Genomic DNA, 5,798 nt, shown 5'->3' on the forward strand with positions numbered 1-5,798 from the left:
ACAGAAGTAACTGCTACCAGTGTTTGTTCCGCTATCATATAATCATACAATAAAGGATCCTTCTTTCTATGTATTCGCAATACATTACATTTGTCTACGTTAAGGGTCAGTTGCCACTCCTTGCACCTAGTGCCTATCCGCTGCAGATCTTCCTGCATTTCGCTGCAATTTTCTAATGCTTCAACTTCTCCGTATACTACAGCATCATCCGCGAAAAGCCGCATGGAATTTCCGACACTACCTACTAGGTCATTTATATATATTGTGAAAAGCAATGATCCCATAACACTCCCCTGCGGCACGCCAGAGGTTACTTTAACGTCTGTAGACGTCTCTCCATTGAGAACAACATGCTGTGTTCTGTTTGCTAAAAACTCTTCAGTCCAGCCACACAGCTGGTCTGATATTCCGCAGTTCCCGTTTTAAAACGCTATAAAACTAAAAAACGGCTCACATGAAGTTAAATACTAGAACAATGATGTTTGCCAGCAGTTCTGCAGAACTTCCAGATACTTAACGATGTGAGAAACGGCTGCCAAGCGTCAGGAGAAAAGGATTACCAAATTCAAAAAGATTCTTTTGAAGCGCAGTGTCACACAGGTAAAAAAAAAAAACAATTGATCCGACCTCAGTAGCAGATGTGGCTACAGCTTTGTAGGTGGGGTCGCGCAGTGTTGCACAAACACACAATGCACAAGGAACTGCACAAACTTCGGACGTGTATGTGAGTATGGTGCACGAAATTCTATGAAACATCCTGCATTGCTATCCTTGGAAAATTGCCCATGTTCAGGAGTTGCTTCATGCTGACCTGCCAGTAAGACAAACGTTAGACATAGTATAACTTTCTTGCATGGAAATGGGCAATGATTGGCCATGGAACGTTTTGTGGACATGTACATCTCCAAGGACATGACAAATGTCAATAAATGGATTTGTAGAATATGGGCAACGCAAAATCTACTCGCACATCAACCAGTATCGGCCATATAATTTTGATGTGTTTTCTCGAGGAGATGGGTCCTGTGGGTCCCTTTACTTCTACCATCACTAGTAAATGCTAAGAAAGCCTTTTGCACATGAACGTTATTCTAAAGATCTCTCCATCTGGCTTATGTAGGTTATTTCGTTGGCATGGTATGATGTTTTGTAGAATTAATTTTCCATATTGTTAAGCCACACATTATGAAGAAATCATATTTTCATATTTACTGTCCTGAGGGCAATTGTAAACAGGGTTGTCAAGCTGTACGTCTTATCTGTATTCCAACATTTTAACTGTTAATTTCATCTTGTGCTCTTTCTTGTCCCGTACAGAAGTTTCCTCGGTATTTTAATCTTTGTCGCTGTCCTATCGTAGAATCCAACGAAATACTTCTCATTAATATACATAAAACAAAACACACATTAATTTCATTATGTTTGTTGTCATCACAGATCGGCTATAGATTGTAGTATAGTCTATGTTTAGCTTGCTCCTGCTGAAGATCACTCGACTGCGAAATTGATAGTGTTGTCGATATACTTAATTGCAATTGTGGTATTATACACATGACGGTCAATTTTATTTATTTATTTTATTTATCATATGGTGATACAGGTCTTGGATCAAATACACAATTTTAAGAATATACAGTGTAAGGAATGACAAGCAAAATACAGGTACAGAATCAAATGTCCTAAGTATTATGCTAAATTATGTACATATTACACAAATTCTTAGATTTCTAAGCTTAATCTGTTGATCCAGTTGAGATGTTGCACAGCCCCATTTTTGCTTTAGATATCAGCAGTTCCCTTGTCCTGTTCGGATTCGGTTGATGGCTCTCCACTGGCGTCTGGGGAGCGTGAAACCTGGAACTCGCAGGGAAGGCTTTTCAATCAGATGACCGTTGAACACTGACGATTCTACCGACTGACCTCCCCATACTTCGTTGATGTTAAAGTCGGAGGCTGCAAGATGTCGTGCAGCTCGTCAAGGTGGTTTCCTTGACTTCAGACTCTGATGTTCTGCTATTAATATATCGGTGTGTACAGGTAGCTGAGGGTTCTTCTGAATGTTCCTCCAGATCGTCAGGTGAGCATCTGATGTTCGTAGAGCTGCTGGTTGGATGTTACTTAGAACTGGTAGCATGCAGTTTGAGTGCTACTTATGCATCCTGTGATGAGTCGCATTGTCTGGTTGACTTGCACATCTAACTTGCTACAGTGAGTACTGTTCATCCAAGGAGGACAACATAATTCAGCGACAGAGTATGATAGTGCCAAAGCACGTAATCTACTACTAATATTAACAATTAAAAAAACACGAATATATCAAGATATGATTTTAATGTCTTTGAAGCTTCTAATGAAGTTGAAGATATAGTTCTCTCCTTTTAAATTCCTAACTTGTGCAGCACGTATTCGCCTTTCTTTTTGTCTTACGACAGCAGCACATTTTATTCTCATTACGAATTAAAGGACACTTCACGAATAAAATTCCTATTCAGTTCTTCTTTGCGATTGCTATTTATTTTATATGCGGGTGGGAAAATCCATATTACTAGCTAAGAAATACAGAAATATACAATACTGACACTGAAATATTTCATAGAGCAGAAACAGAGACAGCAGCCTGATCGCAGTCATTAGAATAGAATCGTTAACAAAATATATTTTACAGTGAGAAACTGTGCGTAGTTATTTCTTCGAAATGGGTTCTTAAGACAGTAAAGAATTTTTATGTGAATTGAGATTCCCTTTATTTGCTTGTATAAGTATTACCTCTTATACCGTTGTCAGATGTAATCCATACAGCTACTTTCAAGTGGCAGTGGTTGTAGATTATTCAAATTTCTGCACCTTATTTACAAACTACATCTGAAGCTGTACACGAATAAGTGGCCTGTTCACACCTACTCTGAAACACATGTTTCAATAAACTGTACATTTGGTACTCAATTAATTCGCGACTTTTGTTGGAGAGGCAGAAGTCAGTTAATGACAGAGATCAAATTAAAATACGATTTGTCGTACTTAAGTCGCGAACGATTTAAATTAAACTTTAATGGATCCAAAATGTGATTCACTAACTAAATTAACTCTCTTTACATAGGCCAGTATTCTAGGATGAAGTAGTTACCCAAATGTTAACAATGTATTAGAGATATTACGATTGCAATCAGTATGTAAGGTCAATTTCATCCCGCTGCCTGGGTTGATAGTAGTGACTCACCAATGATGTGCCAACATCACTGTTGTTCCTGCACTTTATCTGTTTTGGTTTAGTTAATAGATTTATTAGCAGTCACGTCCGAGGATTATATTAAATGTCTGTGCTCCATAAGCCCAAGGAATAAATGAAGAGGGTCATACATTTTATATATTCTGAAGGGACGAGACTGCAGTGGTTATTCGCGCATTGCAGCTTCAGTCAAGTGAAATCTCTCTTTGTAGGACAAAAACTAACAAGGAGGTAAATAGAATGAGATTTTCACTCTGCAGCGGAGTGTGCGCTGATATGAAACTTCCTGGCAGATTAAAACTGTGTGCCCGACCGAGACTCGAACTCGGGACCTTTGCCTTTCACGGGCAAGTGCTCTACCACTGAGCTACCGAAGCACGACTCACGTCCGGTACTCACAGCTTTACTTCTGCCAGTACCAGACGAGGTACTGGCAGAAGTAAAGCTGTGAGTACCGGACGTGAGTCGTGCTTCGGTAGCTCAGTGGTAGAGCACTTGCCCGCGAAAGGCAAAGGTCCCGAGTTCGAGTCTCGGTCGGGCACACAGTTTTAATCTGCCAGGAAGTTTCAGGAGGTAAATAGTTTTAGAAGTGGGTATGTACCTGTCTGCGATGAGAAGCGTTCGAGTGGGCCGTCTAGTTCGTAAACGGGCAGGAACATCGATACAGAAGAGCGAATGGCTCGCGAAGACCATTATCCCAGAAATTGATGATATTGCGCTTGAGTTGTACGTTAGCCACGGTTCAACATCTGAAATCGTCCACGAATCTCTAAAATATGTCAGAATTTGTCCTCATTGTGTACCACGCGAACTAACAAAACTGTAAATCTCATGTGACTAGGGCCTCCCGTCGTGGAGACCGTTTGCCGGGTGCAAGTCTTTCGATTTGACGGCAATGCGGTGTCTTGCGAGCCGATGGGGATGAAATGATGATGATTAGGACCACACAACACCCAGTCCCTGCGCGGAGAAAATTTCCGACTCAGCCGGTAATAGAACCCGGGCCCTTAGGATTGACATTCAGTTGCGCTGACCACTCAGCTACCGGAGACGGACACCACGCCAACTGAATGACAATAAAAAACAGGAACGTTTGGTAATCTCGAAGTCACATACTGTATAAGGCGTACTAGGAGGAAGACGTCTTTCTCATAGTATACACTACTGGCCATTAAAATTGCTACACCAAGAAGAAATGCAGATGATAGAAGGGCATTCATTGGACAAATATATTGTACTAGAACTGACATGTGATTACATATTCACGCAATTTGGGTGCATAGATCCTGAGAAATCAGTACCCAGAACCACCACATCTGGCCGTAGTAAAAGCCTTGATACGCCTGGGCATTGGGTAAAACAGAGCTTGGATGGCGTGTACAGGTACAGCTGCCCATGCAGCGTAGACACGATACCACAGTTCATCAAGAGTAGTGACTGGCGTATTGTGACAAGCCAGTTGCTTTGCCACCATTGACCAGACGTTTTCAGTTGGTGAGAGATCTGGACAATGTGCTGGCCAGGGCAGGAGCCGAACATTTTATGTATCCAGAAAGGCCCGTACAGAACCGGTAACATGTGGTCGTGCATTATCCTGCTGAAAGGTAGGATTTCGCAGGGATCGAATGAAAGGTAGAGGCACGGTTCGTAGCACATTTGAAATGTGACGTCCACTGTTCAAAGTGCCGTCAATGCGAACAAGAGGTGACCGAGACGTGTAACCAATGGCTCCCCATACCATCACGCCGGGTGATACGCCAGTATGGCGATAACAAATACACGCTTCCAATGTGCGTTCACTGCAATATCGCCAAACACGGATGCGACCATCATGATGCTGTAAACAGAACCTGGATTCATCCGAAAAAAATGAAATTTTGCCATTCGTGCACCCAGGTTAGTCGCTGACTACACCATCGCAGGCGTTCCTGTCTGTGATGCAGCGTCAAGGGTAACGGTTCGTGCAGACGGTTGTTGTCTTAGAAACGTCCCCATCCGTTGACTCAGGGATCGAGACGTGGCTGCACGATCCGTTACAGCCATGCGGATAAGATGCCTGTCATCTCGACTGCTAGTGATACGAGGCCGTGGGGATCCAGCAAGGCGTTCCGTACTAGCCTCCTGAACCCACCGGTTCCGTGTTCTGCTAACAGTCATTGGATGTCGACCAACGCGAGAGGGCATGTCGCGATACGATAAACCGCAATCGCGATAGGTTACAATCCGACCTTTATAAAAGTCGGAAACGTGATAGTACTCATTTCTCCTCCTTACACGAGGCATCACAACAACGTTTCACCAGACAACGCCGGTCAAGTGCTGTTTGTGTATGAGATATCGGTTGGAAACTTTCCTCATGTCAGCAAGTTGTAGGAGTCGCCACCGGCGCCAACTTTGTGTGAATGCTCTGAAAAGCTAATCATTTGCATATTACAGCATCTCCTTCCTGTCGGTTAAATTTCGCGACTGTAGCACGTCATCTTCAAGGTGTAGCAATTTTAATGGCCAGTAGTGTAGTAGCCACGGAAGATGCGTAGGCGCACCGCTACGAACCACACAGATAGTAGCAGAA

The 5,798-nt window shown here is 42.7% G+C and overlaps 1 non-coding gene across 1 annotated transcript; it reads right to left on the reverse strand.

Annotated features, from left to right (window-relative positions):
• Nucleotides 1–3,530: 3,530 nt before the first annotated feature.
• Trnas-uga (transfer RNA serine (anticodon UGA)) lies at nt 3,531–3,604 on the reverse strand. The gene has a single exon. It is a non-coding gene; the product is annotated as a tRNA-Ser (tRNA).
• Between the last annotated feature and the right edge of the window lie 2,194 nt (nt 3,605–5,798).

Source organism: Schistocerca serialis, chromosome 7 (assembly GCF_023864345.2).
Source record: "Schistocerca serialis cubense isolate TAMUIC-IGC-003099 chromosome 7, iqSchSeri2.2, whole genome shotgun sequence".
Classification (NCBI taxonomy): domain Eukaryota; kingdom Metazoa; phylum Arthropoda; class Insecta; order Orthoptera; family Acrididae; genus Schistocerca; species Schistocerca serialis.